Source organism: Pantherophis guttatus, chromosome 7 (genome assembly GCF_059756535.1).
Source record: "Pantherophis guttatus breed Tessera chromosome 7, ASM5975653v1, whole genome shotgun sequence".
Lineage (NCBI taxonomy): Eukaryota > Metazoa > Chordata > Lepidosauria > Squamata > Colubridae > Pantherophis > Pantherophis guttatus.
The window spans coordinates 92941507-92953153 of record NC_142069.1 but is presented as its reverse complement, the minus strand read 5'-3'; the positions used below and the strand labels follow the sequence as shown (position 1 = coordinate 92953153).

The window sequence follows — 11647 nt, the reverse complement described above, 5'->3', positions numbered from 1 at the left end:
ACTGAAGGCGTTTTCAGACAAGGAGGGACAGGCTTTCTCAGACTTCATACTACAGGCAGCGTTTGACAGGTTTCTTACTAACCTCAGCCAATTGGGACCGATCTCCAGAATTCCTCGCAGCTGATACAGTGAAAATAGAGTTTATTGTGTCTTGATGATATGGAAGTTAAGTTTAGAAGCCCTTCAGTGCCGGAAAGGTATGCAAATCTAATGTAAACAACAAAGAAAGTGGTTAGGAGCTTAAGATTGTATAAAATGCATACATACATGATTAAAACCACAATTTTAGTATCAAACTTCTAAGGTTATCTTGCCCGTTTTGACAATTTCCTAGAAATGAAATCCCTGCTTTAAATTCAAAGTTTTCATTGTTTTTGAATGGATTTAAATAGGTGGAAAGAGAAAAAGAAAAAGGAAGAAGATAGTTGTTTTTATCTGCTTACAAGCCATACCCCAAACCTCAGGAACTCTCTTTCTTTTCTTTTCTTTCATTTTTTCCTCTTTCTTTCTTTCTTTCTTTCTTTCTTTCTTTCTTTCTTTCTTTCTCTTTCTTTCTTTCTTTCTTTCTTTCTTCTTCTTTCTTTCCTTTTGCTCCTGCAAATATATAGCATTCTGTTGAAATGTGATGACGTGTATACCTTTACTTTATTTTTCTTACTAAGCAGACATCACATCTCTCTCTTTGTATAAACACTTAAAGCCACTTACAAAAATTTAAAAAAACATCAAATGAAAGATAGAACTGTAAAAATTAATGCAATTAAAATCAAAACTGAAATCAGCAGCATTAAAATGAAAGTTGGATCAAAAATTTGACTTTTAATTTTCTCTTCCCCATTTTAGTTCATGAAAATGACTTTGTTTCATACCTGCCTTTCTGCTCTTTTGGGGGCCCTCTAGCCACAAATGAATAAAGTTAAAGTTAAGTGGGATACTTTGCATAGCCCCAAATTAGGCTCAAGTGAATCTTGCTTGCACGCCTGTTCTTTATCTTTAACCTGAGCAGTTGGAAAAACATATCCAAAGAGTTGTAAAGCCAACAGCCTTTTCCTCCATGTTTTCATAAACTCATGATGCCTTCCAAAGGCATTTAACATACCATCTGGGCTGCCCAAACTGGAGCGCTGAGAAAAAGTCAACCATATTATATGACAGACGAGGGAGTCTGAGGGAACGTTAAAAGCATTTTGGAACCTCTGGCAAAGAGCTTCATCCATGGCTGGCTGATATTTATCTCAACATTTTCTTTTCTTTCAGAGGCAGTCAAGAGAAGGTCTCCATGGGAAGCCAATCTGCCAGACTCCTTCTTTCGAACACATTGGAAACATTATTCACCAAACATTATCCATCCATCTACCCATCCATCCATCCATCCATCCATCCATCTGTCTGCCTGTCCGTCCATCCGTCCGTCTGTCCATCCATCCATCCATCCATCCATCCATCCATCCATCCATCCGTCTGCCTGTCCGCCCATCCGTCCATCTGTCTGTCTATCCACCCGTCCGTCCGTCCGTCCGTCCGTCTGTCTGTCTGTCTGTCTGTCTGTCTGTCTGTCTGTCTGTCTATATCAGGGGTGTCAAACTCACAGCCCATGGGCCGGATGCATCATGTGCTGGCCACGCCCACACCCAGGTTAGCAAAGGGAAAAAAGAGTCACAATACATCACATGATAACGCTGTGATGACCTGAGTTTGACACTCCTGATCTATATCATCCATCTATTTATCTAGCTAGCTAGCTAGCTATCATCTATCTATCTTGCACACACACACACACACACACACATACTGTATCTCCTTTAATGTATGTATATTCCAAGAAATGTTCATTCATTTTACGAATGAAATTACTTTACTGACTGAACAGCTATCTAGCTATCTATCATCTCTTTATCCATCTAGTTGGTTACACAGCAAAAGTGTAGAGGACAATGGTTCAAGGGAATTGCTTATAGAAGAGATGCGCAAGCTGCAGAATGATGCAATTGTGATGATTGGATGATAGATCTGCCAATCAAAGGTGTTGTGTATACTTGTATTTATAGGACTTAGAGACCTGGTAGAATTAAGCGAATAAAAAACTATTCATTTTTGGCTTACTGTATTTTCTAAGTCTATGGGTCATCCTGCATCTTCCTTCTCTTATTATCTTAGATATATACAGAATTTGTAAGTAGAAAAAATTTTCAAATAATAATCTAGCAAGGAAGGCACAAAATAGCAGTCCAATCTTATTTCTAGCATTCATAACACCGTACCAGAGTTTGTCTTAAGCCACTCAGAGTCGCTTAAGATGGGTGGCCATATAAATCTTTTAAATAAATAAATAAATAAAATTAAAATAAATATTAGCAAGTCAAGCCATCCCTGACCCGTTATTTTACATTTGCTCTGAGTACCAGATTCGTTCCATCACTACGTTCATTGCAACTCTACAATAGGACAGAGCCCCACTGAAACCTATGGAGCTTCCACCAGGGTTGGCATTATAATAACTGGCTATTAGTTTCACTAAGACTATATCAGGTGCTCCTGTCCCAAACAATGCCTGGAATCCAGACGATGCTTTGAATCCAGACCAATTTATATATCAACAGCTGCTCACAATGTGGCTGATTTATTCTTGGTTACTTTTTTTAAAAGGCAGAAAGAATTTGTCTGTGTTATTTTACTTTATTTGAACTTCATCAGCATTAAAAAGGACATTGCCCTGACAAATAATTATTGCATATTTATAATATTTCCTCACATAGATGCTCACTATTCATCATACAACGCAATAATGCCCTGGGCAGCCTCCTTAGGCTACAGTTTGGCAAGAATTTCCAAATTTCAGATGGAAGGGGAAAAATCCTCCAGGTTCAATAATCCTTGAATTGGGAAAGGAAGAAAATGAATAGGAGACAAATCCAATAGATGTCGATTCCTCTTTTAAGCCAGAAGGAAGAGACAGGAAATGGGTGATACATTTAGCACTCAAACATATAAGTTCCCTTTTCACTTTAGAGAAAACAAAAACAAAAAGTATTGACTCTCATTCCTATTGGATCAGGGAGTCTCCAACCTTGGCAACTTGTGAAGACTTGTGGACTTCAACTCCCAGAATTCCTCAGCCAGCTTTGCTGTGGGAGTTGAAGTCCACAAGTCTTAAAGTTGCCAAGGTTGGAGACCCTGTATTGGATGATTCTTACTCCTTCTCCCAACTTGGGGTTAAACACGACTCTTTTACAGTAACAGTGGTGTAGTAAACAGGATTCCTGACCCCCAGACCCTGAGATGCCAGGATAGTTTCTACTCACATATAAACTACCATCTATTTCAGCCCCTGAAAGGGTGATGCTTTTTCTCCTAAAGCCTGGGAAAAAATCTACCCTTTGCTCAGCATGTCTGTAAAGAAGTGACTGTGTTGTGTTTCTTTACATAAACATGTTAACTCTCTCCTTAGTCATACTTGACTTTGGGTGCCTTCACCAGACACATCCATCAAGGATGGATTGTTGCCTTCTTGGGTAAGTTTCTTTTAATTGTCTATCCTACAACTTCAACAGTTCTGGTTGTCTCCTATCCAAATATAACCTTGTTTGGACTCTGTTCAGTTTCTCCAAGATCAACTAAAGCCACCTGCAGACCACAGATATATATAAAAGAAGAAGTTGAGACTCTAGAAAAAGTGCAGAGAAGAGCAACAAAGATGATTCGGAGACTGGAAGCTAAAGCATATAAAAAACAGTTGCTGGAATTAGGTATGTCTAGTCTAGTGAAAAGAAGGACTGAGGGTGACATGATAGCAGTGTTCCAATATCTGAGGGGCTGCCCCAAAGAAGAGGGGGTCAACCTGTTCTCCAAAGCACCTGAGGGCAGGACAAGAAGCAATGGATGGAAACTAATTAAGGAGAGATGCAACCTTAGAACTAAGGAGAAATTTCCAGATGGTGAGAACAATTAACCAGTGGAACAGCTTGCCTCCAGAAGTTGTGAATGCTCCATCAATGGAGGTTTTCAAGAAGAAATTGGATGACCATTTGAGCTAAAATGGTATAAGGTTTCCCATCTGAGCAAGGGGTTGGACTAGAAGACCTCTAAGGTACCTTCCAACTCTGTTATTCTGTATCATTTAGCTGGGTTCCTTTCCATAATGCCAGGTGAGCTTAAATCCAGAACAGGCAACCAAGACAAGGGATGACAGGACTTTTCAGAAACTGTGTGCATCTTTACAGAAGCAGCTACATGAATGGCCACCATAATATTAATGCACTACATCTCATTGCAGTGGAGAAGGTGGTGTCAGTGGATTCCCCATCTGGAATCCAGCTGTTGCTAATTGTTGATGGGCTATTTCATATTCTCTCCTCCAGGATTTACTATCTTTAAGGATGCGCAGAGGAAAGATAGCCCTATGAATATCGGACTATCCACTGACAGCTCATCCAAAGGAGGGTCCTTTTTTCTCTAAAGCAAAACAGATGACACCCCCAGCACGAAGGAAAAGCTTACCAATCTTGTGCTTAAATATCTGTATTGTTTATATCTTTGCCATTATGGTAAAACCGCCTGCTGACTGCAGACCACATAACTATAAGTTTTCATTCAGAAAAGCAAAGAAGTTGGCAGAAAAGGCTCTTTAAACAAAAACAGTTACTGGTTGCAATATTTCCTCCATGAACTTTCCACTCCAAACCTTCAGCTAAATGCTAATTACTACTGGATGATTCTTACTGCTTCTCCCCATTTCGAGTTAAATATGTATCTTTGTGGGTTGGTTCCAGACCCACAGCGTTTCCACTCACCATTCCTCAAAAGCAATTTGAAAATTGGCCGGATGATTATCTTCATTTCTGCCTATTCGAAACACTGAGTGGAAGAAGCAAAGAATATTAAGCAAAGAACAATTAAAGGACTGGAGGCTAAACCATAAAGAACAGTTGCAGGAATTGAGTGTGTCTTGTTCAATGAAAAGAAGGACTAGGGGAGATGTGATAGCCGTCTTCCAGTATTTGAGGGGCTACTATGAAGAAGAGGGGGTCCACTTATTTTACAAAGCACCAGAAGGAAAGACAAAAAGCAATGGATGGAAACTCATCAAGGAGAGAAGCAACCTGGAACTAAGGAGAAACTTCCTAACAGTGAGGACAATTAATCAGTGGAATGACTTGTCTTCATAAGTTGTGGGTGCTCCATCACTGGAGGCTTTTTAAGTAGAGACTGGACAGCCACTTGTCCGAAATGGTAGGGTCTCCTGCTCAAGCAATGGGTTGGACTAGAAGATCTCCAAGGCTCCTTCCATCTCTATTATTCTATGCGTGAAGCAAGTTAAAAGAATTCACCCAATATGCATTTGGTTGTATCACCGTTTCTGTCTCTCGTATCTGCTTGGAAGCATTCCTGCTTTCTGCAAATAGCCTCACCCTGCTAGAACTTTTCTTCAATAAACTCAGCCACATATATCCACCCAAAAATGCTTTATCTGGAAAATATGAAAGGAAGCATGAAAACAAATGTTTATGTTTCCAGTGGGACTGAGTTCGTTCCCTCATCGGTCAGAGTAAAGTCAGATGAAGTGATGCTTATCTATCGTATGTAACCTGATGAAATATGGAAGAAAAAGGGAGAACTGTAATTGATGGCAACTTTCCCCAAGATTTTGTTCTTGTCCCAGATGGAGCTTAATCTTAAACTCTATCAAGTCTAAAACCTGATAAATCTGGGACCTGATAAGGAAGAAAAAAAAAAACTTGTATCCATCCTCTTTATTATTTCTGGCCTTTTTCTGTTACAGACTGAGGCCTAATCTACAAGCATTTCTTCTCTTGTTGCTATTGCTTCCGTTTCTTCTTCTTCTTCTCCACCCACCTAACAATTGGGCTTCTGTGGTCCATCTTTGATTCTGTGGAAAGTTCCTTTCTAGCTAGGCCCATCTACCAAATAAGGACACGGACTTAGCAATCGACAGGATAGATGTTTACCCTTTGCTCCAGATCACAGGGATTTGGTCTTCTTTAATTAAAACGAACAAGGCTGGCTTGTGGCTACTTCTCAAAAGAGACCGTTGCCCAGAGGTGGTAAGAAGAACCCCAGACCTTTGGCCTGTCCTGGGACAAAGAGCGACCGTTTCATCTACAAACGCAGCTGTGATAAAATAAGAAAGAAGAGCTTCAGAGTCAAAGGGCCCACTGGAGGAAAGAGCTACACAAAACTTTATTCATAGAAGAGAAGCCACATTTGGAGAACTCCTTTCTTTCTTTCATTGTGGTGAAAAACCTTGTGGGCTTTTTCCCGTGTGATTGGAGCCCTCGAATAAATAGGGACGTTTGGCCATCTGTCCAGGGTCTGTTCACCAGCCTTGAAGTCCAGTCTGGGACAGATCGAGGAAGGGTAAGATTAATCTTTGAGTCCTACCTTAACCATGGCACCACTGTGCCCCCATAACCCTTTTCTTATGCCACACCCTCATCAAACTGGGTACTTTATCTCATCCCCAGCCAAGAGCTAATACAACTTAAAGTTAGGTTAGCTCTTTTAGAATAAATGTCTCTGGAGCTTCTCAGTCTTCCAGGTCATGGTTGCCCCAAAGATTCTTTTCCAAAAGGCAACTGGACTTTCTTGGTTCTTTTTTCCTTGAAAACATTTCGCTTCTCATCCAAGAAGCTTCTCCAGTTCTAAACTGCTTCTTTTCAAAGAAAAGAAACCAAGAAAGTCCCGTTGCCTTTTGGAAAAGCACCGTTGGGACTTCCAGAGTAGGTTTTCCTTCTTTTCCCAACACATGTCTTGGCCAGGGGTTTGATCTAGCCACTTTGTTGACAATATGAATATTGATAAGGTCATGGGTGAGATGCTCGGTACTTCAGAGACCAATGAGCACACACTTCCTTTCATCTCGTCACAGGTCACGAGGCTCCATGGCAATTTTGATTTGAGCTGCAGGAGACACTAGACCTGGCTTCACCTGAGGTCTCTCTCTCTCCCTACACAAGGCCTGAGCAACACTTGTATCTTTCTTGTTCCTTTCTTTCTTGTTGGAATAGTTAAATAGAGAGGGAAAGGAGTTTGTATTAGACAGAGATTAAAAGAGAAACAAGGATTTACCATAAACAAAAAACTTTCGCATAAACTGCGAAAACTTTCTAGAGGCACATTCTCCTCTTCCCTTCCACATTTCCCCAACTGCTGACTATAAACTATTTATGCTTTACACAAACATTAAATATTATTGCTAGTATTTATTTAATCATGTTATTTTTTAATTGGTCTCAAAACTTTGTTCTGAGTTTCCAAGGCAATGTGTACTGTAGTCCATGAAGTTGGATGGAACAGCCAGGAGTTCTTCTGGGGGCTTCTTATAAACATGTTCAGCATTCTTCAAAGAGCACCAGACATTTATTTAAAAACAAGGTTAGTGCTCTTTGGGGAGAGAACTAGGCTGCACGGCAGGTTGATTTAAGCCAGAAAAAGAAACAAGTTCCGCCCGAAGGTTATGGCTTATTCTGTCCCCAGTGGGTGCATTACAGGTTTTCCACTCCTTTTTGTAGTAAGAAATGGTAGGTTGGCATCATCTTATCTCTCCATTTTTCCCCAAGTGCTTTTTTGAGCACTGAGAACCGATTTACATATTACTCCAGGAAGTGCAATTTAGATAAGTCGATATATTAAAAAAGCCACCCAAACCGGTTCTGACCACCTCCAAAGAACCAGAAAGGAACATCAAGTTCTCTTCACTTGGAATTGCAGTTTCTGAAAACAGATTCAGGGCCTTTGCACCCGGTTACAGAGCCAGGACACAGATATCCCCTAACCATCCTTATTTCCCATCCTTGTCCCACAAAGTGGTTTCTATTTCACCCTCAACCAGAGAATAAATCAAAGAATTAAGTCTTCACTCTCTGTGATAATATTTAAGCAGCATTTTCTCCCTTCTTCTGACACCACTCTCTCTGACACCAGCCCCTCTCCCCACCCAAAAATGAAAAAACTCCTAGGTTTTGTTACCCCCTGTCGGTTCCTGCAAAGACTGGGGAGGGAGGCAAGAGAGGGATCAATCATCAGGAGAGTGGATCTCATGCATGGATAGTTGTCCACTGGCTCAAGGATGGGTCTGTGGCAATTTTGTTCGGCAGCTGGAAAGGGCCCTCAGCAAACAGAGAGCAAATGGAGACTTGCTTTCTTGGAATTGCTTTAAATATTGCACTCCTTTCATTTCTACATTTCAAGAGGAGGTTCTGTCAGCTCAGCTCCCTGCCAAGTCAGCAAACTGAAACTGGCACTCGCAAGGAAAAACAGATTTAGGGCATTTGACAGCAAAGCTTTATCCTTCCATATATCCTTTGGTAGGACTAACAACTAGTTACTTCCTTGATCTCATGAACCACAAGCCCATCTGGCTTGGTCTTGCCTGACATGGCAGAAGGGATGGCAGTCATGAAACATTTAATCAGTCCCAGACGAGACCACTGAACTCAGTTTCATGGGCTGCCAAACTTAATGGTTAGAAACTATATAGAAAAAAAAATCCCATGTCCCATATTAGGGGTTATCTGGCATAATTGCACTTTATTCTGTCCTGTAGAAGTTGTTCTGGATCTTGGGCAGACGGGGATCTTTTAACTGAGATGCCAGATTATTTAGAGACATGGTTTATGAGCAAACTTGGTAGTTTTCTGGACCTCGTTCATGCAGAGATAGTATTCATGAAGAGGGCAGCCTTGAAGTCTGCTTCAAGGGACGGAATCTTCACAACTGTCTTGTAGGTCTCTCTATTACTGTAGGATATAATTTGTCTCATTCTACTCTCTCCTGGGATGGACATGAGACGAGAGAAGATCTCTAGCCCTGTGGATGTTCACTTCGAGGATCAGGAAGCTGCAATCTTCCCCACACTTCTATCTTTTCTTTACAACTTGAAAAACAAAATGGGGGATCTGTAGGCTTATGTGACCCCCAATGATCAGTGTCCAAGGCTGACATCAGCAACCTGGAACTGAGGAGAAACTTCCTCACAGTGAGGACAATTAACCAGTGGAACTGCTTGCCACCAGAAGTTGTGGCTGCTCCAACACTGGAAGTTTTTAAGAAGAGGCTGGACAGACACTTGTCTGAAATGGAATAGGTTCTCCTGCTTGAGCAGTGGGCTGGACTAGAAGACCTCCAAGGTCCCTTCCAGCTCTAGTCTGATTCATTTGGGAGCAAATTGCTAATATTTTGCAACACAACCCTTTTGTTATTTCTAACTGAAAAAGGGCCAAAGCCCTTTCAGCTTTACTCTCCTGTAGAGAATGAAAATTGTGGTGTTGTTACCCAGACAGTGAAGACTCCTCTGATTTGGACAAAAGCCCAAAGACAAGGAAGCTTTTTTTTAAAGCTATTCAGCTCAACAGAACAGCAGAAAATCTGGCAACGCAAAACCAAGATAAATTGCTGAACGCTAAGCAAGTTCCATGGTTGGTGGTGGGCTTCCTTTCATTCACCATCAGCCAACGTCCATAAATCACCGCAGATCTGCCCAGATTAGCTGTGGCAACTGATCAAAGACTTTGGGGCTGCTGTTTCCTGCGTTTGAAAGTAAGGTAAGCTCGCTGGGAGACACTCGGGTTTCTTGATGAACGGGGAGCTCTTCGAGAACAATCCATTGGCCTGGATCATTTTAAGAGCGTGTTTGGGCCAGGCTTTGTAACGCCGGAATGGTATTATGTGCCGTTCCAGAAGATGTATGCCTGTTCCCTCCACCTGACCTCCGCTGCTCTCAAGAAGAAGAAAAGAGGGGGAAGGAAAAAGGCTGAGTAATTAGATCAAAACCTGAGCCAGCTGTGCTTTGATATTCTGCAAGGCTATCAGATGAACATCTGAGGGGTGTTTCAACGACTCCTTAAAACCTTCCACCTTATGTCCGATTAAAACGTGTAAGATTTTTGCCCTGAAATTTAAACCTTTGTGGGAGGAAAGATTGCCTGGGTGTTAATACCGGACAAGTACATAATGTGTTTGTTCAAAATGTGAGTAATTCGTCCCTGCATGGGAGGAGTGGGGAGGGGGAGAGAAAGGGTGGGATTGTGGTCAAGGGAACATAATCAGGCTATTCTTGAAAAAGGGAAATGAGAAAATCCTCAGATTCATTTGGGTTTGCGTGTGGATAGGAATCCCTCCTGACCACGTACAGGTAGAAAAGAGGAACGCCTTCAAAGGAGGTTGTAATATGCGGAACCCATGCCAGTCCCATTTCCTTTGTTTTTATAAACTTTTAGAGTTTAGATAATCCTTGATTTACAACAGTTCATTTAGTGACCATTCAAAATTACAACGAAAAAAGTGACTTATGAGTTACGATGTTTGAAGCATCCCCATAACCATGTGATCAAAATTCAGATGCTTGGCAACTGGTTCATACTTATGACCGTTGCTATGTCCCAAGATCATGTGATCAACTTTGACAAGCAAAAGTTCCTGGAGAAACCAGATTCACTTAAACGACCGATTTACTAACTTATCACCTGCAGTGATTAACTTAACAACTTTGGCAAGAAAGGGGCAAAACTCAGTTAACAACTGTCTCGCTTAACAACAGAAATTTTGGGTTCCATTGTGGTCGTAAGTGAAGAAATGTCTGTATTTGACCGTATTTTGCTAAGAGTAGATCCAAAGGACTTCAGTGGGGAAGAAAGGATTTGCACCCAAGTCTCCCACTCAGTCTGGTAGGCTGGCTCTTAACCAAGACAAAATTAAACCCATGATTTCAAGCCACCCTGATTCTGTCATTCAAAGCTTATCATCATTCAACAATGTGTGTGGGATTACAACCTCCAGAATTCCAGAGCTGACTTCCAGACCCTTGGAATAATTCTTATTTATTTATTTTTTTTCAGTTTTGATGCTGCCTGATTCCAACTGATTCTGCTCCTCCTGCTTCAGCATCGACAAAAGTCTATTGAGTTGCCTGATAAACCGTTAAATCTTCCCTAAAAGTGTTCACTAATTCACTTAAGAGATAAATTCACTTAAGCCTAATAAAGATATTCCTTGCCTGGTTTTGTGTTCTTTAGTGCTTAAATATCAAAGTCAACAGGCCCTGTTAAATGACACCATCCACTGGATTGCCACTTAATCAAATTATTTACAGCTTCTCTGAAAAAGCTTTAAGGCAACCGAAAAAGGCAAGTGGGATCTGCAACTAATATTGTGGATACACTGAGCTTCTATCCAGTAGAACAATCCTCAGTTCTGGGGGTAGCTTTTCCCCCCACCCAATTCTTCTCCATTTCCTCTTGTATGGAGTTTTCTAGACACTCCATCAGAAAACAATCAGTCTGATTTTTCCCCATATTTCCCCTCCTAGTTTTCTTTCTCCTTCTCCAAACTGTACTTCTTTCCCTCCACCTTGAGAAACGAAAGAGAAATTAAGAAGAGATTTTCACAAAGACTGTTTGTTTTGCTCTTCTCATAAGCTGTTAGTAACTTCCTGTAAAATGCCTCACCCTGGTTGCCCTACAGAGCTGCATTCCTTAGCTCTTATTGCTCCGTCAGCAGGCAAATGTCACCCAAAGAGAGCAAAATTATATCTTGTTTGAAGAGCGGGATGTTACGGCTATGCATTTCGAAGGCTTTTGTGGAGGTCCGTTGGGAGGGGAGGGACGCACATGATCTAACCGAGACCCAAAGC

General features: G+C 41.2%; 2 long non-coding RNA genes across 2 annotated transcripts in view; one reads left to right on the top strand and one right to left on the bottom strand.

Moving 5' to 3' along the window:
* Nucleotides 1-433: 433 nt before the first annotated feature.
* The window catches only part of LOC148112966 (uncharacterized), a 28945-nt gene continuing 17731 nt past the window's right edge, over nt 434-11647 (bottom strand). Inside the window, exon 3 of the long non-coding RNA XR_015729034.1 lies at nt 434-594. This is a non-coding gene — a long non-coding RNA (uncharacterized LOC148112966). The remainder of the gene's footprint in view (nt 595-11647) is intronic.
* Nucleotides 4377-11011, top strand: LOC148112967 (uncharacterized). Its single transcript, XR_015729029.1, has 2 exons — nt 4377-9560; nt 10854-11011. It is a non-coding gene; the product is annotated as an uncharacterized LOC148112967 (long non-coding RNA).